Source organism: Rattus rattus, chromosome 7 (assembly GCF_011064425.1).
Source record: "Rattus rattus isolate New Zealand chromosome 7, Rrattus_CSIRO_v1, whole genome shotgun sequence".
In the NCBI taxonomy this organism is placed as follows: domain Eukaryota; kingdom Metazoa; phylum Chordata; class Mammalia; order Rodentia; family Muridae; genus Rattus; species Rattus rattus.
The window spans coordinates 37550395-37572879 of record NC_046160.1 but is presented as its reverse complement, the minus strand read 5'-3'; the positions used below and the strand labels follow the sequence as shown (position 1 = coordinate 37572879).

General features: G+C 50.1%; 1 protein-coding gene across 3 annotated transcripts in view; it reads right to left on the bottom strand.

Moving 5' to 3' along the window:
- The window catches only part of Hpcal1 (hippocalcin like 1), a 105541-nt gene that overhangs the window by 15988 nt on the left and 67068 nt on the right, over positions 1 to 22485 (bottom strand). For 2 of the 3 annotated variants that reach the window (XM_032907510.1, XM_032907511.1), the window contains exon 2: positions 8896 to 8980. The exons of the other annotated variant lie outside the window; for it this stretch is intronic. The gene's annotated coding sequence lies outside the window, so the exon portion shown is untranslated. The remainder of the gene's footprint in view (positions 1 to 8895; positions 8981 to 22485) is intronic. 3 annotated transcript variants of the gene reach the window in all.

The following is a 22485-nucleotide window of genomic DNA, read 5'->3' as shown; positions in this document are numbered from 1 at the left end:
TGCTTATCAGAGAGGTGGGAGGAAGTCAAGAGTCCTGGGGTTGGAGTTACCAGTGGCTCAGAGAGCCAAACGCAGGTGCTGAGAATTGGACTCAGTTCCTCTGGAGGAACAGGACTTGTTCTTAAGCACAGAACCAGCTCTCCAGTCCTCAGATATGGCCCCCTAATCACTCTCTTCCTCCCATATGTTGTTTTTGTTTTCCCTCTCTTCAGCTCTGCCTTATATTTTTGAGTCAGGGCTTCTCTCTGAACCTGGAGAGCACTATTCACCATTTTGTCTAGACTGGCTGGCCAAAAAGACCCTGGGATGGTTCCTGCTGCCTCCACCCCACAGTGCCGGGGTTACAGGGCACAGGGCACAGGGCGCAGGACGCAGGGTCATACATGGCTCTTTACACGGGTGCTGGGGACCTGAACCCAGGTCCTCATGCTTACACACAGAGAGCACTCCATCTCTCAGACTCCTGGGTACTGCATTGCTGTATTTAATGACTACCTCCGTGAGCCCCCTCAGTGCCCCCAAACAGGGCAGGGTACGCGTACTGTTTGATTACTGCAAGTTAGGGCTGCATGACATTTCAAAGGCTCGGCATGAGGCTCAGGAGACTTGTCCTACCCTCCTGAGGGCTCTCAAGCTCTGTGACTTCCAGGGTCAGGGATTCAGGAAAGAACGTGAGAGGTGAGGGTGGCTTAGTCTTCTAGAAAGCTCCATTCTGGCACAACAGTGACAGCAGAGTGGACACACAGGAATGTGTCACACTAGGGGCTGCCCACTAGCCAGATGCTATGGGGTCCCAAGTAAGGCTTCCTGTTCCTTCCCAAGAGGTCATCATCATCAAAGATGCTCTGGGTGATGGCTGGGCTGCCACATTAAGCATCACCAGACCTTTTGCAGCCTCTGCTTCTATATGGGACCAGTGGGACATGTGGACAGTTAGTTCCCTGCAGTGGAGGAGGGAAGGCAGAAGGCAGTGTGTGAGTGAGAGCCAGGGCCAGAGCTAGGGAGAACACACTGCCCTGAAGCACACAGCGGCGGCCCAGTGAAGACATGATAGTATCGCCATGGGGACAGAGGACTGGCCAGCTAACATGGAGCACAACCAAGATAACCAACCCAATCACAGTAGAACTGGCAATAGGGATAGCTGGAAAGACATGAAAGGCAGGGCATGTCCAGCCCCTAACTTTCCTTACCAAATGTCCAGCTTTACAGAAGAAACCTTGGAGAACTAGCCAGTCAAAAACCTCAGGATACAATCAATGCTCCACTGCCCAGCGGAAGCTCAAGGCAGCAGCCAGAGGAACAGACACCGATATCACACGAACACAGTCTCATTCCGGTGGCCTGGGCACACACTCTGTTTTTTTTTTTTTTTTTTTTTTGGTTCTTTTTTTGGGAGCTGGGGACCGAACCCAGGGCCTTGCGCTTCCCTAGGCAAGCGCTCTACCACTGAGCTAAATCCCCAACCCCCACACTCTGTTTTTGAGACAGGGTCTCATATATCCCAGGCTGGACACTGAACTCATTATATAAAGGATGATGACCTTGAACTCCCGATCCTCCTGCCTCTACTTCCCGAGGACTGGGATTAGGGCCGTGCACCACCATCTGCATCTGTGCAGTACTTAGGGACAGACTTTAGAGTTTTGTGGATCTTAGGCAAGCATTCTACCAACAGTGGTAGCCAGCTCCCGCCTATCCTCCCCCCTCTCTTTCCCCCGTTTTCTTGTGACAGAGTCTTTATTTTATTTTTTGAAACAAGGTTTCTCTGTATAGCCTTGGCTGTCCCGGAACTTGTTCTGTAGACCAGGCTGGCCTGGAACTCACAGAGATCCTCCTGCCTTCTGAGTATTGGGATTAAAGGTGTGTGTGATACACAGCCCAGCCTTGAAATCGAGACACTCCTCGGTCTGCTGAAATTACTGGAATACAGCATGCCTATGTGCTCTTTTGAAGGGTATGTAAGACATTACTGTAAGCAGGAGAGGGACAGAGACCTCCATTTTGGTCCCCCAGCCCCTCCACAGATGGATGTCTTGTGCAATCAGTCCTGGTGGGATAGAGCCAGCATGGGCTTCTTTCTCTGCCTTGATGTCCAGCACCCAGGCTCAAGTTGGCGCGTTAGCCCCAGGCTTGATGCAGCAGGTTCTCTGGGGGCCCTGGGCTGGCTGTGGAATGACTCACATGTAGGCTCCTGACTGGGCAGGATGACAGTTCATATCAACTAGACTCTGAGGCTGCAGGCCAAAGGAGCCAGTAACAGTCATTCCCCAGTAGACAAGGGAATGGCACGGGCCCTCTAGCACTGGCTCTGCATGGTCAGTGACTTGACTCGGCTGTCCTGGCCAGTGGCCAGCACCCAACACTCCTGGGAGAGCCTAGCAGTGACTCCAGGGTACTGAGCCAGGCCTAGCATCGAGCAGGGTAGAATATCTCTCATTGCTCCTGACTGAGCCTCTGTGTTCCCTCTCTCAACGGAACTGCGGTTGTGTCAGGCCGCAATGGAACAGGCAGATTTGGTGGTCCCCGGATCAATCCCTGCCTACAGCCTTCCTTTCTAGTTATGTTCTTGGCTACCTCAACTTCTCTGAGTCCTGTCTCCCGCGCTGTAAACAGAGAGTGAACGTCCCTGTGTGTTGAGTTTACAGCATAACTATTTCTATGAAAGGAAGGGAAGAGGAAGCTATGAGGAGACACCAGGGAAATGCTTAGTGGTAAAACTGGGGGACTTTTACTGTGAAAGACCCCAAGCTTGACCAGTGAGCTCCATCAGAGTACTGCACCCGGTGAGGCAAGGCAGCAAGGCGGCAAGCCACAGACCTGGAAAGCTTCTCTTGCAGGTCACGCCTAGTGCAGTGGCATTAAAAACCCTGTCCTGTGCTGGCACAGAGCCTGGGGTCACAGTGATCTGGACACATCCCTGGGGTGGGGCCAGTGACGTTCGGTCAACTCCTGTACTTCAAAGAGGAAATGAGGGGAGGGAAGGAAGGATGTAGTCAGGCAAACATCAGGGCAGGGACTGTAGAGGCTCGTGTTGCTGAGGGGCAGATCTAGTACAGGGGCCCGAGCACCAAGGGCCTGCTTGACACAGGGGTGGGGCTGCAGAAGGAGGGAGGCCCCTTCTCTCACTGCAGCCCGTACGCTGGGAAGTCCAGGCCTAACTGATGTCTACTGCTTGGGAATAGGAGTGTGAGGGATAGGGACCCTCAGGCAGTGACTCACACTTCACGCCATACGCGTTGCATAGCTTACACACACACACACACACACACACACACACACACAAGAATATGAGTCATTTGCTCATTCATTCATCCAGCCACTCCTCTTTCAACCTCTGTTCACACCTCTACCAAGCGTGCATGGATTTGGCTTAGATGTGCTGGGCGAGTGACCCTAACCTTGAGCAGATGCTGACTGAGGGGACAGGGAAGAGGAATCCTCAGAGGGAGCCTCAGTGTACTCGGAGGCGAGCCGCTAGGCAACAGAGAGAGCATGGGCACGTGTTACCTGAGGTCCATCTACCTGGGGGCAGGGGTGGCAGTTCACGGGGTCAGACTCAGGGGCCCCTCGAAGCTCCTAGGTTTCAAGAGCTCCTAGGCTTAGGTTTTAGGGGAGACCGCCATCAGCAGGTCTGTGTCTGCTACCCGGCTGGCTCTGGGTCTGTTACCCCCCAGGCACACTGAGGGGGACGAAGAATGGCTCACAACCCACGATACTGCTCAGCAGTAACAGAACAGTGTCGACTGGACTAGGACAACTCGCAAGGGTCTGGGACGGCGAGGAACAGTATGAGAGGAATGGATAACGGATGAATGTAGGGTGTGGCGAGGAGGGAAGGCTAGGGAAAGAAAGAAGGAATAAATACCATCAGACCCAAGGAATTCAGATTCATCTCGAAGGGTGGTTCAATTTGGGTGAAAGCCAGAGTAAAAGCCTGAAGCAACAGAGGTAGCCCAAGATCTATACTCATTTGTAATGGCGCGTTAAAACACTTGCACAAGCCCAGGTATCCTGATCATTGCCAGCCTTGGAATGGTCTGGGAGGGCACTTCCTGACACACACACACCTTCTCCAGTGGCTTTTGATCAGTGCAAACCTGAGCAGACAGACCCCAGCTCTAAAATGCGACTCCTCCACACGACAGTCTTCTAGGGTACATCAAAAGGCTCTTTTCCTTCCTAGACATGAATGTTCTGTCTGGCAGGTTCACGGCTCCCAGTCGACAGCAGAAAGCTCCATTTCTCCCCGGTCCCTGACTGAATGATGTCTAGGTTCCCACCTCATGGCTCCCCAGCGAACTGGAGGAATAGAATTCATGTGCCCCCAGTGAATGAGCTCCTGCCACATTCTACTGGTACGCTTTGGGCAGAAGCCAATCAAGAGAAACGTCACCTTAAATGTTAGGTGAGCTGGCTATGTGTTGACACAGGGCTCTGTCCTCAGGGTAAGGGACCCCTGTGGTAGGTGGTCCCCAGTGAAGCTTGTGGATCTGGGGGCTGCAAGCACAGCTTCTCTACTCACGCCACAAATTAGGTTTTTTTTGTTTTTTGTTTTAAGCTCAGAAGAAAACCTCCAGGGAATCTCTCACCAGCTATTTGACTCATGGCTAATGTCTTTGGGAAGAAATAAAAACAGTAAGTCATGCTTATTAAACCGTCATCGCTCCCTCCCATCCTTGCAGAGAAGGCTAAGCAGGGGAATGGGATATGCCTACGGCCCCTCAGTGGCCCCAGCAGCCAGTCTTGAGCCCAGGCAGGAGCATGTTTATGAGGAATGGTGTGGGCAGCTCGGAAAGGCCACCTTTGGCCAGTTTGAATCTTGCTATCACAAGGCCGGAAGCCACAGGTTCTGTACGGAGCCTCTGAGTCATTCAGAAACTTGACTATGAAGCTCCAGCGACGGGCATTAACTGCATACCTACTATGTGAAGCCCCAGCGACAGGCACTGATTGAATGCCTACTATGTCAAGTCCCAGTGACAGGCAATAATTGAATACCTACTAAGTGAAGCCCCAGTGACAAGCACTAATTGAAGACCTACTCTGTGAACCCCCAGAGCAAAGCAAGGGGCATGCATGCACAGCTGTGTGAGATGCTCACTGCTGGTTGAAGCCTGGGCCCTTCTCCACAGAGCCTATGCCTATAATGCCAAATACAGTGTCCAGGCAGGTGGTGGGCAGAGGGTGAGGCACAGAAGTGGAGTTTCAAGATGAACCAACTGCTCCCCCCCAGGGCACAGGGCTGGGTTCCAGTTCCCCAGGGCACAGCTGGGACTGATCTCATGACCAATTAACATACACAGGAAGGCCACAGTAATTGTTTCACTGGAGGAAGGAAGTTAGGGAGGGAGGGAGCAGGCCGCCTGGGCACTCCTTTAGATCCCCGGAAGACCCAGCCATTGACAGTGCCTCTGCAGCTCACAGGCGCTGTCCTCTGTCCTCGTTGATGCTCCTGTACCTGTCAACTACCCCTACTTCTGCACCTCTCTGTATGATCTGGTCCAGCCTGCCCCACCATCCCTCCTGCCCCCATTTTAAAACAGGGACTCACTTTTCCTAGACAGGCCTCCAAACGTGCAGTGTCGCTGGGGCTGATCTTGAATTTCTGATCCTCCTGATTCTATCTCCTGAGTGCTAGGATTACAGGTGTGTGTGTGTGTGTGTGTGTGTGTGTGTGTGTGTGTGTGTGTGTGTGTGTGTGTGTGTATCAGTTCATGTTAGGGATGGAACCCAGAACGTCATGCATGCTAGGCAAACACCCCACCAGCTGAGCTATGCCCCTCAAGCCCCTAGCCTATCCTTTCTAAGCCACTGTCTTAACTCCAGCCAAAGTGTGGGCTTTCTTGAGACCTGGAGATTCCAGCAATTGCCAACAATCAAACATTTGTTAAGGGTCTCCTGTGTTCTAGCCTAAAAGTTGACACATTGGGTCGGGGAAGTCCAAGACCATTCAAAAGATCAACCAGAGAGAGATATGAAACCTGGGCTGCCTCAGGAACTCAGGAACTTGTACCCAGGGTGAGCCAGGGGATAGGGAAGAAAAGGATTGATGTGGACCCCACCTGGAGAGGCCAGGATACAGGGGGAGGTGTCTGAGATGGCTCAGCTCTGGTTGAGAGAACCTAGACCTCTTGCCCATAGGTATGGACTAGTGTCCCTGGCTGTGTCCTGTTAGGAGCACTGAACCCAGGTGACTGGCAGTTAAACTGTTCTCCAACTAGCCAAGATCCAGGCTGGCTTTGCTTATCAACGGCCCCGGGTATCAGCTCACACTGAACCTGATGGGGTAGGTTTCCCTAAACAGCAGGTGAAGACAGTGGTTCCCATCCCTCTGAGAAGTCCACTGTGGACTAGAAAGCCAAGTGTACCTTGGTTGTGTGTGTTCTCACAACTGTCAACACTGCTCTCCAGGCACAGCCTTCTGAGATAAAGTTAGAGAGAAACTTGACACTTTCAAGTCATTGTTACCCTAAAAATAAGCTCCCACGTACAACACAGGAAAGATTTCCCACCCTATACCCTACCCTCTAACCACGACGCTCCCCCACGAGAATCTACTCCAGGAAAGCCAGGCTGGTCTGCTGCCTGAGGTGCCACGCGGGATTTTCGAGCTGGTCATCTCCAGGTAGGGATCATTACAGAGTGGGTCAGCTTAGCTGCTCTTTCCTACAGCACACTCAGTCTCCACCCATTAACTCAGAATTTTCTAGAGCAATGGTTCTCACCCTTTCTAATACTGTGACATTTGGCACAATTCCTCATGTTCTGGCGGCCCCAACCATAAAATTATTTTTGATGCTACTTCATACTGGGGTTTTGCTACTATGAATCATAAGTAAATATCTGATTGCAGGATAGCTGACATGTGACCCTTATGGGGGTCATGATCCACAGGTTAAGAGCCGCTGTTCTAGAAGATGCCGTTAGCCACATAAGCCCTCTCCTTGCAACACTGATCTTTGAGACCTGCAATTGGAGGTCATCATCTATAGACCCAGGGCTACCATTCAGTACACGGTGAGCTCTGAGCTGCAGGCTGTGCCTGCTATCCTTGCTGCAACTCATCGCACCCCCATCTGTCTGATCCATCATTCCATCCTCTCCAGTTACACAGACCTCCGCTGCTTCTGTCTCCGCTCCTATGGGCGACACTGGGCCTTTGCTCCCACACCTTCTTCAGGAATACTTTATCCCAAAGGGAAGCCTCTACATGCGACCCTCTCTGCCTGACCTCTTTCCAGTTTTACCTTTCTCTACGTTATGAGTTCAGGGCCCAGGCTGTACTCTGCTTTTCTTTGCCATTAGAAGTCAGAGCCCTCAGACTCACTGGGGACAGGGCATGTTTTCAATACATGCTGAGCACAGCTGTGGCTGGGCCCCACGCGTGGACGTGCTTTAATCCACAGGCAGGTGGATGGGGATGGAGGAAGTGTCCCATCATCAGAAGGGTCTTTCTACTGGACATCCCCTGACCTCTGACACCATGGCCAAGTTCTGATGCCGGATTAGAAAGAACTATCTGGGGTTGGGGATTTAGCTCAGTGGTAGAGCACTTGCCTGGGGGCAAGCACAAGGCCCTGGGTTGGGTCCCCAAAAAAAAAAAAAAAGGAAAAAAAAAAAAAAAAAAAAAAAAAAGAAAGAACTATCTGGCCAAGACTCTCCTCATTCAGTGCCGAGGTCTGTGTGTGGCTACCGAGGGTTCACTGGGTGTACACCAAAGCATCCAAGGGCCTCAGGATGAGGAGATACCCCATAGGCTTGAACTTCTACTTTCTCTGACCTCTTTGTCTGCTCCAGCTTCCAGACATCGGTGTCTAGGCGTGGCTGGACCCTACTGTGCACTTGTGCACTTGTGCACTTGTGGCAGCTGGAGTTGAGGACCCTGGGGCTGGAAGGCATGTATGGCGGGTGGCTTTCAGTCGTTTAGACTCGGGAACTGATCTCACTCTAACCCCCCGCAATGTTCTCTACAGGCAATCATGTCTATTTTCTATTGAGGGGACCCAAAGACCCTCTTTTTTCAAGACAGAGGCTCCCTTCTGGTTATGTCCTTTAGATTCACTGACGACCTGGACAGAGTATCCAAGGAATGTGGGGGAGTGAAGAACAAGGCAGTAGGACATAGCCTCTTCCTCCGGAAGATGAAGGCAGGAAAAGGTACTCCACCCGGAGGAAGTCCTAAGGACACCCTGTGCCCTGGAAATTGATCTATGGATGCTGTGGGGTGTAGATGTCTGGTGGGGATGTGGGGGAACCCAGCCACACCCAGGTATGCTGGGAGCTGCTGGCCTAAGTCTCTAGGGAGCTAGCTGCATTTACCAGATGGAGCTACCACTCGACATCTGCCTCTGACTCTTGCAGGCCTCTCGAGGTACCAGCCACTGGGATTAGCAAGAACCATGACACACGCACAGCCTCTGAAACAATGGCGGTGTGCTGGCCTCACGGTTAAGTAGGCCTGGCTCATCCTGGGATAAGGCACACTGACCCCTCCGTTCTGGGTGCTGCTCCCTCTTTCAAGGTATGGCCTCAGATGGAGAAGGCAAGGGAGAAGGTGTGTGTGGGAAGGGAGAAGGAAACATGGGGCGCAGAGGGCATGGAAGACAAAAGGAGCTCAGGAGAGATGGCCCTGATCTTTGCTCTATGCTTTTATGTTGAGCTCCCAATTCTTCTCCCCAGACAAGCTCACTGGAACAAACACAGGAACACTTGTTCCCAGAGACCAAGAAGAGAGCTGAACTTGGAACCTACAGGGTGCTTCTTACCTCTCAGCCTCAGTTTCCTGACCCGTTCCCTGAGATCACTGAGATTGTCCCATAGTCTCTACAAAAGCTACCCCTTCCATCCACAGCCCTAATGCTCTGCAGGCCCACTGGCCCCAGGGTGACTTACCTAGAGCCAAGTAGAGGCCAAGGGGGACCAGAACTGCTGGGGATCAGATGATGCACAGGCTTGACTGAGCTGCTAGACCATGCCCCTGGAAAAGAAGACCACAGGTCATGTGAGGCACTAGCATCTGGGTAAGCTCACAACATCCCTTCACTTGCCCCAAACATCCAGGCAAAGCTGATTGTGTGCTTAAGTGAGTATGCATATATGTACCATGTGTGCATGTGTATGTGCACATGTGTGTATGTGTGTATATGTATATAAGTCCTATGATTCCCCTATTAACAGAAGCCTGGTGAGGAACTGGCCACCGTCAGCTGGGATTACATCATCACAAAGCCAATGTAGGCACTGGTTATGGCCGTGGCTCTCAAGGTTCAAAATATTAATTATAACTCAACTGGGCAACTGGACCATCAAGTGCAGCTCTGGGTGGTTCCTGGCTCTTTAGCCCTTCTAGTCATTAGGAGGCTTGGTGGAGCATCCAGGCTGGGCTTAGGAAGGCTCAAAGGAGCACCCAAGGTCCTGCTCTGGACCTTACTGGGGGTGACCCCCAGGCCTTCTCCTCAAAGCCCATATTGCCCAGCCAAGCCTCCCTGGCTCAGAGCATGGCCATAGAAGATCTACACATTGAGTGACTCAACTCAGACAGCACACGAGCCCTCGCCCATCTGGGCAAGGAAACATACAGTCAGCAGCATGAACCACTGTACCCTAGTTCCCCTGTAGAGCCAGCTCTGAAGGTCATCTCTTTCCTCCCTGTCTACTCCCCACGCAAACTCTTCCAAGTGAACAGTATTATGGGACTGTTCCTAAATAGTCTTACATCTCACTAAAAGCCGTCCTTGTCCCCTGAGATCCCCAGGACAGACCAAAGAGGGAGGTCCAGTGTAGCTTCCATTTCCCTGAGAGGGAGAGTGGGGCCTACGGAGAGGCTGGTAACTGACTCAAGAGCTAAGGGGCAGTCAGGATGGGACAGGAAAGTCCCGTCACCTGAGCACAACTTCTCTTCCTAGGCTACAGCACTGTCTCAGTTTGCCCTTTAGTGTAGAGTCCCTCTGCCCACGGTGATGATCGCAGTATGCGCTCACTGCACCAAGCACCTGTTCACCCCAGGGTCTGTTCTAAAGAGCAGGAGGTCCTGGGGGTCCCCTTGCTCTGCAGACTGGGGGTAAGGGTGGGGGCTGTGTGTCTGCCCTCCTCCCGCCCAGCCCAGTTGACTGGACACCACAATGTCAAGAACGCCTCACTTCATTACCACGCACCAGTGCCTAGCCAGGAGCCGTGTGCAAAGCAGGCACTCAATAATCAGTGCTTTACAAAGGAATACCCCTGAGTTTAGACTCAGACCAGAAATCCAAGATCTGGACTAGAAAAGCCATGTACTTCCCTACTAGATATGTGCACATATTATGTGTGGGAATATGCACGTTAGGGCAGGTGCCTGTGGAGGCCAGAAGAGGGCACCAGATCCCCCAGAGCTGGAGTTAGCCAGTGGTTGTGAGCCTCTCAACATGGAAGAACTAGGGTCCTCTCAAAGAACAGCGCAGACGCTTAAGCATTGAGCCACCTCGACAGTCCCCATATGTATTTTTTAAAAGATTATTTATTATATATAATAATACAGTACATTGTAGCTGTCTTCAGACACACCAGAAGAGGGCATTAGATCCCATTACAGATGGTTGTGAGCCACTATGTGGTTGCTGGGATTTGAACTCAGGACCTCTGGAAGAGCAGTCAGTGTTCTTAACCACTGAGCCACCTCTCCAGCCCCTCCCCCATATGTATTTTTAATGGACTTTATTTTAGGGCAGTTTTTATATTCGTAGAAAAACAGCAAGAGAGAGAGAGAGAGAGAGAGAGAGAGAGAGAGAGAGAGAGAGAGAGAGAGAGAGAGAGAGAGGCAGGCACAGAAACATCCCCTGGGCTCATCGCATCTGGTCAGCACCCTACACCAGAATGGGACATCTGTACCATCCACAGTCACTGCCCTCACTCAGTTCATGGCCCACACAGCATTCATGTCTTCTACAATGTTGTATACAGACCAGCTTCACTGACCTCGGATACCCCATGCTCCACCTTGTCCATATTTTCTCAAGGTGTTTCAAAGCCCCCACACTCACAGGTTCTAGGGGGTCTGATTTGACACTCAGGGTGTCAAAGTGCAGGCAGATGGTGGAAAGGAGTGGAATCCCGTGGAAGGTCATCAGAACGCACAGCCTGGTGGTTGCAGTGGAAATCACCAGGCAAATAGGCATACAATGTCAGCCACTGACTTCTTCATCCTGCCTTCCCCACAACCTTGGCCAAGAGCCATGTTCCAAGGGGCTCTGAAGGGGGAGAGACTCTGGGACATGCCACATCACTCTTGACTAAGTGGAACACCCAAAATGCAAATCCCTCAACCCAAGCCCTGCTTTCTGCACTCATCATTGTTATTAACAGAATTGATCACAGGGTGTACACATGACATGATTTTATATAATCAGAAGCACAAGCAAAATCATGACACTCACACAAAAACAGAAGTAACTAGAAATCATTGTTAACAAAATGAGCCAGACTCAAAAAGGGTGTGTGTGTGTGTGTGTGTGTGTGTGTGTGTGTGTGTGTGTGCGCGCGCGCGCGCGCGCACGTGCGCGCGCGTGTGGAGGAGTGTGTGTGGTGGGAGGGGGGTGTGCGAGAGTGAGGGGGGGTTTATGTGTGTGTGTGTGTGTGATAGAGTGGGGTGTGAGTGTGTGTGTGTGTGGTGGATATGTGTGTGTGTGTATATATGTGTATATGTATGTATGTATGTATTGAGGGGGTGTATGTATGTGTGTGTGTATATATGGTATGTGTGTGTATGTTATGTGTATGTGGTATATGTATGTATGTGGTGTGTGTGTATGTAAGTGTGGTATGTGTGTGTATATGTATGGTGTGTTTATGTGATATGTGTGTGTGTATGTATTTATGTGTGGTGTGTGTATGTATGGTGTGTGTGTGTGTGTGTGTGTGTGTGTGTGTGTGTGTGTGTGTGGTGTGATGTGTGATGTGCCCGAGAGGGAAGGATCCTATGGTAGGAAGAGGTAACAGGATACACATAACATGAAGGCAGAAGGGATGAAGCAAGGGGAGGAAGGGACCTGGCTGGAGGGGGCAGGAGGTCGAGGGAGGGGTCGGGGGAAGGACACTAATGAGAACAATGGACAATGGCACTAAGTATGATGGTGACCTTGAGGAACTCACTTCGAGAAAACCAAACACTTTATATATTAACCTGCGTGGAGTTTACAAATGCGGGCTGTAAAGGGAGCTCAGTGGTGAGGAGCATGCGCTGCTCTTGCAGAGGACCCAAGTTCTGGTCCCAGCACCCATGTCAGGCACCTCACAACCTCCAAGAGGGTCTTATGGACTCCACTTGAGAAAACCAAACATGCTCCATCCCTATACACACACACACACACACACACACACACACACACACACACACACACACACACACACACACACACACACCACACACACACACACACACACACAACTCCTTTTTTTTTTTTTTTTTTTTGGTTTTTTTTTTTCACAGGGGACTGAACCTCAGGGCCATGCTCCATCCCTAACACACACACACACACACACACACACACACACACACACACACACACACACACACACTTAAAACACTGTTTTAATTAAAAAAAATTACCAAGGGTTCAGTGAGCAAGCATCCCACCTTCTTTTAGGGGTGTGAATATGCACTGGGGAGTTAGATGTGGGGGGACGAGGGGTGTCTCCCCATCCCTGAGCTGAGCAGGTAAACACCAGCCCGCCATCTCCCAGCTCCCCAGACGCTGTACCATCAGTGCCTGTGGTGCTAGTCTTGGTTGTCAACTTGATTGGATCTGGACCACGCTTTGGGGTGGGTGAGTCTGTAAGAGTTATTTCTGGGAAGATCAACTGGAGGAGTGAGACCCTCCCTGAGGGTGGGTGGCACCAATACAAGGACTGCTTATGGCTGCTCACCTTCCCTCCTTGCCGGTGAGTGCAGGTTCTGATACCCTGTCTAGCCTTAACCTATCGGAGCCCAGGCACAAGACCAGAATCTGTGTAGGAGCCCTCCAACACCTTCAGCACCAGCCTGAGACTGCTAAGGTGTGCAGCTTCGTGTACTGAACATACAGGGTTCTCCGCCTCCCCAGCGCTGGACTCCTACCGTGTAAGCCAGTCTACTACATCCTCTTGGTAACATATATTCATTCCACCATTCAGTTTCTCTGGAGCAGTGGTTCCCAGCCTGTGGGCTGCAACCCCTTTCATAGGGTCGCCTTAGACCATCAGAAAACACAGATATTTACATCACAATTCAAAAACAGTAGCAAATTTATACTTATGAAGTAGCAACAAAAATAATTTTATGGCAGAGGGGCACCACAGCATGAGGAACTGTCTTAAAGGGCTATAGCAGTAGGAAGCGTGAGAACCACTGCTTTAGATAGAGCCTTGCCTCAACCAGCGGGAGGTGCCTTGGCTGTTCAGCTACAAAAGCCCAGTGTTGGTCTTTTGGGGACAGCTCTAATGACCATCAGGGGACCACACCCAATCCACGAAAGCACTCAGTAGCATCCATCCCTGTCCCCTGGAGAGGTTCCCAGGTTTAAAAGGGACCTGCTGTGTCCGGGGAGGGCCCAGGGTAAGTTCTTATTTCAAGTTTGTCCAACAGCTGAGTGACCTTGGGCACACACTGGGCACACCCTGTGACCTCGGGCGTGGTCGGGTTCTCCGTGGGTAACAGGAAGGATAGAAAGAAGAGAAGGCTATGGAGCTGTGGGAAGGGAATGGACGAAGTCTCTGCCCCACTGGGAATCACGAATTCCAGAGTGATGAACAACCTGCCATGGAGGGTGTGGACACAGAGAGATGCTCTCTCTCTATCTCTATATAGAGATGCTCCCCCTAAGAACGCCAACAGCGGTGAACTGTGTCGAAGGCCTGGGTGCGGATGACCCTGAGCGTGGCCTGGCTCCTCTCTGGATCATTTCTGGAAATCTCACAAACAGGATTACTAACTCTCGGGCACCTTCGATCCCAGCACTCTGGAGGCAGAGGCACGCAGATCTCTGTGAACTCAAAGCCAGCCTGGTCTACAGAGTGAGCACCAGGACAGCCAGGGCTACGCAGAGAAACCCTGTCTTGAAAGATTACTAACTCTCCATGAGAACGACCTAAGTGTCCAGGTGACCTTTGTGACCTGAGTCACCTGATCAGGTTGTAATTCTGTCTGGTGTACCTCAGGGTCCTCAACATCCCCTTTAAGATGTAACTTCAGGGCCACCAAAATCACACGGAAGACTGCCCAGAGCTAAGGGAACGGATGCTCCTCTGGGCGTGTTTTGTTCTTCTCCTGATTTACTTATTTAGCACATGTATGTATGTGTGTATATTCCTATGTGTGAATATGGGCATGGGTGTGCCACAGTGCCCATGCGGAGGTCAGGGGACAACCCTGGGCGTTGGTCCTTGCCTTCCGTCTTATTTGAGGTGAACTCTTCAGGTCAGGCCAGGCTCACAGGTCTGTCAGGGTCAGGGATTCTCCTGTCTCCTCGGAGGAACGCTGGGATTACCCATGCTCACGAGTGCATCTAGCTTTTCTTTCGTACTCTTGGGAATTCAAACTCAGCCTTCACCGCTGTGCAGCAAAGCCCTCTACCTACTGGGCCACCCCCCAGCCCTGCTTCTCCGTCTAGTAACTCTTCTTCTTACATCTGTGTTTAAAATCTCTTGTTAGAGCTGAGGGTATGGCTCACTCAGGCTTCCTTAGCATGCACGACTGGGCCTTAGTTCAGTTTTCAGCGCTGTTAAAAGCAGGCATGGTGGCCCGCCGCCCCCCATAATTTCATCATTTGGCAAGTGGAGGCAGGAAGATCAGAAATTCAGAAATAAAAAATAAATTAAAAAAACCTCCTTTTAATAAACTCAAAGTCTGTTTCTATACTCCCCTGTCCTGAAATTCTTTTCTGGGGGATGTCAAAGACCTGGCTGTACCTGAACAGAGGTCCCTACAGGACGTGGGGCTCGGCAGGCTGTGCCTTCTATTACAGTATAACATGCCCAAGGAAGTGAGATGAATCCCCGAAGAAAACATGCTCCCATCCACAAAGGCCATCTCTGATCCCAGGTTTCCTTGCAAGAGAGTCCTCCATTCCAGAGACCCTCAAGGCTGCTTTTGAACACTCCATTAACATGAATTGCAAATTTCTCCCCGGCCCTATCATTCAGCTGCAGGGGCTCCCTGGCTACCAGCTTTCCAGTGGCAGATAGAGATTGCAGTCATTGCTGGAGACGACTCAAGGAGCAGAAGTCATTAGGCGGGAATAATTATGTTGAGCTATGTCTGGTGGATCCTGATTTCTGTCTGCGATTGTCTTACAGATTGTCTCTTCCTCTGGAGGAGAGATGGGTGAGTCATACGGAGCCCGAGATGAAGGTTTTGCTGCTCCAAGGATGCACAGGCTTCCTGGTGGGGAAGAGTTTTGTGTAGAGCCTTTGGGCCGGTCCACAAGGCACAGCCAGGCAGGGCCTCTGCACTAGAGCCCCAGGTTCCTGCATCGTGCTTTCTGAACCCCTGCTTCTTTGTTGGAGCCCAGCCTCTTTTGTCTGTCAGACCTAAGGTAGGCTGTGGCCACACCTGACTATCTGTGAGGACAGCTGGATGGGAAGGGGATGGGCAGAGAGGGCAGCACGGGCCCTCGGGCAAGCCAGAGCCTTGTTCCAGGTAGGGGACCTTAACCTGTTACTCAACTTCTCCTTTTCCCTCTGTAAAACGGACAGAATAATGGCACTTCCTACTTGGTTAAAATTATGAGCACCAAAAACAACAACCAAACAAAAACACCTCTAAAACCAAACCAACCAACCAACCAAACAAACAAACAAACAAACAAACAACCAAGCCGACTCTGCACACTGGAAGAACTCAATGATGCCAACCCTGGAAGGGCAAGGGGGCGCTTGGGAGAATCTAAGCCAATGAAAAGGCCGGCTCTTAGCTAAGTGTGGTGGCCTGTCATCCCAGCACTCAGGGGTTAAGACTGTGAGTCTGGCCAGCTCAGGTTACAAAACAAGGGCAGTACTGCGATTTGATTTGCCTGGTGGAGTATTCTGACAGGATGGCGGAGGACTCTGACAGGACACCCTCTCCCCTCCCACTCTCATGTTTGAACACAATTGTCCAAGCTGATGCCCTGTTTGGGGAGGTGGTAGAATTTTAGGAGTGAGGTCTTTCCTGCTGGGGGGATGCCTTGAGGTTATAGTCTGGAGCCTTCTCCCACTCACCTCTCTCTGCTTCCTCATCTATCCAGAGGAGGGAGTTCCTGAACTCGTGCTGCTGGTCCTCCTCCGCTAGGATACACTGTATCCCTGCAAACAGTGAGCCCAGATAAACCTTTCCTCTCCAGGAGCTTTCTGGTCAGGTATTTGGTCACCCCAATGAAAAAAGAAGCTAATGTAATTTGTCAAGAAGAAAAGAAAAGGTACAAACGGACTCAGGTAATGAAGAGGTTGAGTAAGCAAAGAGGAAATTACCCACAGTGAAGACTCCACACCCGAGTGGCTTCACCGGCAGAGCTCTGCAGAGATGTGAGGTCCTTTCCTGACTACCCAGGAGGCGGAAAAGGAAGGCGTGCTTTCTAACACATTCAAAGAGATACACAGTGACACCGAACCAGAGAAACACTTCACAGGAGAATAAAAGTCCTGAGCCATTCTCATTATGAATATTGATCAAAAATCCACCAGAAACTCACACGCTAAGCACAGCATCACGTAAATGGATCTTTCACCACGACCAGGTGAAGTTTATCCCAGGAAGGCAAGCTTGGTTTATTTACCATCTGGAAATCAACTGACCTAATGATCAGTTTCTTTTTTGTTGTTTTAAATTATCCCCCTTTCTCTCCCTCCCCCTCCCTCTCTCCTTCCCTCCCCCTGTGTGTGTGTGTGTGTGTGTGTGTGTGTGTGTGTGTGTGTGTGTGTCTATGTATATAAGCATGTGTGTGCCAAGGTAGATGTGTGGAGGTCAGAAAACAACTTTGAGGAGTCGGTTATGCCTCCAATGGAGTGGAACAAACTCAGGTCATCAGGCTTGGTGGCAAGTGTCTTTATACCCACTGAACCATCTTGTAGGCTCATCTTGTAACACCCAGCTCCTTAAACCGTATGTCACAACACCATCAGGAGCCACTGAATATGATGGTTGAAAATTAAACAGTACAAGGTTTCAAAAACCAAATGCAATGACCAAACACTAAATCAGAATCAAACATATACTATCTGAGGTGTTCCCGGAGGGCTTGGAAGTGTTGCATCGTGAGTCTTCACAGCGGCCTTGGTTCTGAGCACCCAATACATGCACTGTGGGACAAAGGCTGTCTGAAGCACCTCTACATAGTCTGATGTATCATATCAATAACAACCCAAAGTCACCTGCTCACCCAGACAGATCCAGAAGAAGCATTTGACAATGTCCGACGCCCTTACATGATGAAAACATTACATGTGGACAATGGGTCGAAAGAGCACCTCTGCATTGGATGAAGGACATCTATGATCAACAACAAAAAGTCACAGCTGGGTTGGGGATTTAGCTCAGTGGTAGAGCGCTTTTGCCTAGGGAAGCGCAAGGCCCTGGGTTCGGTCCCCAGCTCCGAAAAAAAAAAAGAAAAAAAAAAAAAAAAAAAAGTCACAGCTAACATTGCGATTAACAGCGGCATATCTCCTAGCATGGATCGGATAAGGATGCCTGCTCCATCTTGTCATTTCTGTCTTTCTTGTCATGCGCTTGTAGTGCATGCATGCATTCGTGTTTGCACATGTGTGCAGGCCCAAGGCTGATATCCCGAGTCTTCCTCCATCACTTACTTATTAAGACAGAATCTCTCTGTCTCTCTCTCTCACTTGAACCCAGAGCTCACCTGCTGTCTTAGGGTTTGACTGCTGTGAACAGACACCATGACCAAGACAACTCTTATAAAGGGCAACATTTAATTGGGGCTGGCTTACAGGTTCAGAGGTTCAGTCCAGTATCATCAAGGTGGGAACATGGCAGCATCCAGGCAGGCATGGTACAGGAGGAGCTGAGAGTGCTACAACTTCATCTGAAGGCTACTAACAGAATACTGACTCCCAGTGGTGGTTAGGACGAGGGTCTCATTGCCCATGCTCACAGTGACACACTACAAGGCCACACCTACTCCAACAGAGCCACACCTCCTAGTAGTGCCACTCCCTGGGCCAAGCATATTCAAACCACCACACCTGTCTATCGGCCTTGCTAGACAGCTTGCTTTGTCTCTGTTTTCTATTTGCTATCATTACAAGGGGCCCAGGATGCCCACTTGGTATTTACTTGGGTTCTGAGGATCCAAACTCTGGTCCTTGTGCTTTAACCACTGAGCCACCTCCCAGCCATATCTATCCAAATCGTATGGTTCTAAGCAGGGCGATAAAGCAAGAAAAGAAATGCAAAAACAAAAGATTTTTATGGTGAGAATGGAGGGAACATACCACTTCTATTTCCTGCTGTTATTATTTGATAGTTAGCACCCGTGATGAACCCATTATAACATTTTTCAACAAGGCTGCTAGAGGCAAGATCAATAGATAAAAATGACTGCGTGTAGAAATTTGCAATTCAAAAATCGAGTTCTGAAGATAAGGACAATAGTGACTAGAATAAACAATTCCAAACAGATGGCATCAAAAAGAACAAACTCTAGGGGAAAAAATACTCAATAAAAAGACATTGTTTTGACTTGCGTAATTAAAACAAACAAACAAACAAACATCAAGGTCCCCTGTATAGTCCACACTAGCCTAAGACCTGCTATGTAGTCCAGCCTGGCCTCAAACTTGCAGCTATCCTCTGGCTTTAGCCTCCAAAGTTCTGGGATGATGGGCATGCACTCCCATGTCTGGAGGAAGCAAAAACATTGTTGAAAGGTGTCAAGGCAGATGACTAAATGACTTGGGAAACATTGTCTGTTTACAAACCCCAAGACTTAACGTTAAGCTGGACACTCTCCAAACTGATCCACAGACTTAATACAATTCCTGTCGGAATCCATGCTTTATTTCTTTGTAGAAAATAAAAAACCGATTTTAAAATCCATACGAGATTGCGAAGGACCCGAAGTAGCCAGAAATAGTTATAAGAAAGAAGGAAGTAGTGGGACTCGCACCTCTCAGTCTTCCTTGTGTTTTGTCTGTGTAGAGTGTCTACATGTACATACACATACATGCATGTGTGACGGCACATGTATGTGAGGCCTGAGGTCAACATCAGGAACCTTCCTTCATTGCTAGGGCTTTCAACTGGACACAGAAGTCACTGATTCGACTGGTCTGGGTAGCCAGTTTGCCTCAGGATCCCATCTGGACCTTCGGAGCACTGGAATTACAGCCACTATGCACAGCCAACATTCGATGCAGGTTCTGGGATCTGAACTCTGGTCCCTACAGTTGTGCAGCAAGCCAGATGAGCCACCTACCTACCACACCTCCTGTCTTAGTTGGGGTTTTACTGCTGTGAACAGACACCATGACCAAGGGCAACATTTAGTTGGGGCTGGCTTATAGGTTCAGAGGTTCAGCCCATTATCATCAAGGTGGGAGCATGGCAGCATCCAGGCAGGCATGGTGCAGGAGGAGCTGAGAGTTCTACATCTTCATCTGAAGGCTGCTGCCAGAATATTGACTTTCAGGCAGCTAGAACTAGGGTATTAAAGCTTACACCCACAGTGACACACCTACTCCAACAAGGCTACACCTACTAATAGTGCCACACCCTGGGTCAGGCATAAATGAACCATCACACCTCCCAAGTGTAACGCTTACTAAAAGGCATTGAAAGTCAGAGTGGCTGACACATGGGAAGGTGCAGACCAATGGAATGGAGCCGAGAGCCCAGAAATAAATGCATACATTTGGGGCTGCGGGAATGTAGCCCAGGGACAGCAAAGCCTGAGGTTCAGTCCCGTGCCTCAAAAGCCAATCAGCTGAACCCACACGTACAGTTTAACAGGGATGTCAAAACCGTCTGGCATGCAAGACTAACTTTCCTTTAAAATAAAATTATTTGTTTATGAGTGAGAGAGACAGAGATGTGTGTGTGTGTGTATGTGTGTGTGTGTGTGTGTGTGTGTGTGTGTGTGTGTGTGTGTGTGTGTGTGTGTGTAGTTGGTTCTCTCCTCCACCATGTGGGTTCCAGGGATTAAATTCAGATGTGCTGATGACAGCCTTTGCTCACCAAGCTATCTTACCTGCTCATGGCAGTGGTTCTTGGAGTTGAGGAAACAAGGGTGTAGTTAGGAGTGTGAGGTTTCTTCTGGAGCAGTTGTTCTCGACCTCCCTGATGCTGTGACCCTTCAATAAAGTTCCTCACATTGTGGTGACCCCCGACCATACAATTATTTTCACCGCTACTTCATAACTGTAATTTTGCTATTGTTAGGAATGGTAAATATCTGTGTTTTCCGATGGTCTTAGGTGACCCTTGTGAAAGGGCCATTTAAAAGGGGATGCAGGTTGAGAGACGAAACATTCCAAAACTTACTAACACTTGTGAAAAGACCACCAACCACTGAATTATATGTGTTACATTTACCATGCACTGTGTATATGACTTGTAAAGTTTAGGGTGTTTGAACTGTATCTTCAAAATCCAGTATGTTGGCTAGTTTTATGTCAACTTGACATGAGCGGGAGTTACTAGAAAAAGGGAACCTCAATTGAGGAACCGTCTCCTCAACATCCAGATGTAGGGCATTTTCTTAATAAATTGATGGGGAAAGGCTCTGCCCTTTGTGGGTGGGGCGACCCAGGGCTAGTGGTCCTGGGTTTTATAAGGGAGCAGGCTGAGCAAGCCATGAGGAGCAAGCCAGTAAGCAGCACCCCTCCATGGCTTCTGCATCAGCTCCCGCCTCCATGTTCCTTCCCTGCTTGAGTCCCTGCCCTGACTTCCTTTGATGATGGACGTGGAAGATAACAAACCCTTTCCTCCCCAGCTTGCTTTTGGTCATGGTGTTCCATCGCAACAACAGTATCCTTAACTAAGAGGCCCACCAGAGGCCAAAAAGGAATCTAGGCCAATGTCTTCCTACATTTCTACATCAGCGGGCAGAAGGACAAAGGACAGAGTCATGGGAACAAGGAGACAAACCACAGGGTTCCCTAGTGCTGGACCATTATCCTTCTCACACAGGAAAAGGAGAGCAGGTGTCAACATAACTGATGGACAGGACATGCAGCTTCACATCCAGCTGTACTATAGGCCAAGCCAGTACAGTACCTCGGGTCCCCGGCTGCTGGGCACCCAGGCCGAGGGCCAGCATGTGCACTACGTCCAGGGCCATCTCCACATTTGTGGGAAGGGCACATTGCAGTAGTTTCACTTGGATATTTGCTTGATGCCAGGTATGCTGTTAGACACTCCCCTTATTGAAGGGGTGCTCCAGGATCTGAGGGTACTGTGGAGGGCCAGCTGTCAGGATATACATGGTCTATAAGTAGCTTCAGCTCTCAGATCGTATGAACAGCACGGCTGTACACACAGCACCACAGTGGTAGCCTAAGACTTCTTGGAGTCCTTGGCTGTTTCTGTGGCAGGAACCTCTTGATGGCCTAGACCTGGAAGGCCTGTCGTGCCTGCCTTCAGCTAGAGAAGTCCCTCTCCAACCCCCAGTCTCAGCTCCTGTCCAGGTACCGTATCTCTGAGACCTGCAGAGAACCCGGAAATGGCCTCTCCCGCCCGCTCCCGCAGACCGGATGTGTGCTCAAGAGATGACAAATTGTCTTAATATATTCTGAAGCTCAACTTAATTAGGAAGCAGAGTCCCTTAGGGAGAAAAAAAATATTGTGGGCTCTGAAGCCCAAGATGGATGGTTTGGGGTTATGACTACTCCTGAGCGACTGTGGTTTAAAAATGACTCATCCGACCACGGTCCCCAGGTAACAAGCACAGTGGCTCGCAGAATAGCCTCGAATGCTATCCGGACAATGACCTCTCTCTGTAGAGGCAGTTCTTTCGTTGCACAGCCCAGGAAAGTGAGTTAGAGCCGGGTACGATGGCGCACATCTGTCACCCTAGAGTAGGAAAGCTAAGGTGAGAGGGTTGTCGGTTCCAGGCTAGCTTGGGCTATACAGTATAGCCTGGGCTGTATAGTGCCTAGCTCAGTCTGAGCGCTGTTGGAAGACTTGTCTCAGAAAATAAGAAAAGCAATAGTAATATTAGTAATAAATAGTAAAGCAATGGAGTCATAAAGGGAACCATGGATCCTGCAGACGTCATCGGCTTGTATTTCACAGCACACAGTGGCAGTCAAATCTAGATGAGACCACTCGGGTTGCCCACCTCACAAGACAAGGAGTGGGTAGAGGGGTGGCTGGGCTTAACAGTAAGCTGAACCCAACCCTGGGCCAAGCACAGTCATGGCCAGGGCCCAGTGCTACCAGCCTTGGTCTGGGAGCACTAGAATTTGCATAGATTCTCAACTCCGAAGCCTATGCAGTGCCTGACTGTGGCTCTTGCTTGTGCTCCCACAACCAATGTG